This window comes from Plutella xylostella, chromosome 19 (genome assembly GCF_932276165.1).
Source record: "Plutella xylostella chromosome 19, ilPluXylo3.1, whole genome shotgun sequence".
Classification (NCBI taxonomy): Eukaryota; Metazoa; Arthropoda; class Insecta; order Lepidoptera; family Plutellidae; genus Plutella; species Plutella xylostella.
This window is the reverse complement of record NC_063999.1, coordinates 962,443-963,578: the sequence shown is the minus strand read 5'-3', so window position 1 is coordinate 963,578 and position 1,136 is coordinate 962,443.

The following is a 1,136-nucleotide window of genomic DNA, read 5'->3' as shown; positions in this document are numbered from 1 at the left end:
AAGAATATAATAAACTAAATATAAACTATTTACAAAGTTGAACGTCGTATAAATATTAAAAAACACAATTATTAAATATGGCTGGCCTTACGTAAGCCGGGTCGCGTTTGTATGAAAAACATGGCGGCGTCGCCCTCACGGCACATTACATGAGTTTTTAGTAATTTTAGGCAATTTTAAACATATTTACTACATCAAGTAGTTTCAGTTAAAGATAATGAACGATTAAATGTAATTTTAGAGTATCCAAACCTATTAAAATGAGTAATAATCATGAAAATAAATATAACTCGAAATAAGGACGCCATTTTGAATACCGCGATATATGGACCCGTTACCTTATGTCATGACTTACATTACATGAATATGACATTACTTACTATTTCCACAGCATCCGCTTCATCAGCTTCCTACGGTGAAGTAACATAAATCTTCATATTTCACTTCTAGATATAGATCACTCCCAAGAAACGCCGCACACTCTGTCCTCGGCCTTCCTCATCCAGCCACTACCGGCGATCCGTCTAAGGTCTGTCAAGCCAAGTGGGCTAAAGGTTGGCCCACGCTACGTTTTCCTATTCGTGGTCTCCAGAACTCATGATATCCCAACGATTTGGCAGAATATGACCGGCCCACTGCCTGTTCAGCCATCATAAATATTTATGCACAGTGACGATTTGATAAATCAATCAACTGGCAATGACATTAAATTGAAATGCTTACAAGCCAACAGCTGTGAAAGAGGAATGTGGTTTCAATACAACAATAAACAGTCACAATTAATAATTAGCTTAGTTTATATCAGCTATAAAGGTGAAATTGCCATAACCTGCTAATCTTGAAGCAGATAGTACTGATGAGTAAGTTTTATCTCAGTGGTCTTCTCTTCTAGCTGCGCCCGCGCAGAAAGATGGACGTCGCGATCGTTTCCGCATCCGGTGATTTGAATTTCGAATCGGAAATTTAAATTTGAAATCGAATTTAGTGTAAATTGTTTTTACCTCAATTATTTAAATCATGTGTTTTGACTGTGACTGACGGATAAATATTAATTTATAAAAAGTAAGTAAGTTGGTAGTAATTATAATCAGATGAAAAAAAAAACAAAAGCTTATTTTCAAAGTGCACGTAGGTAC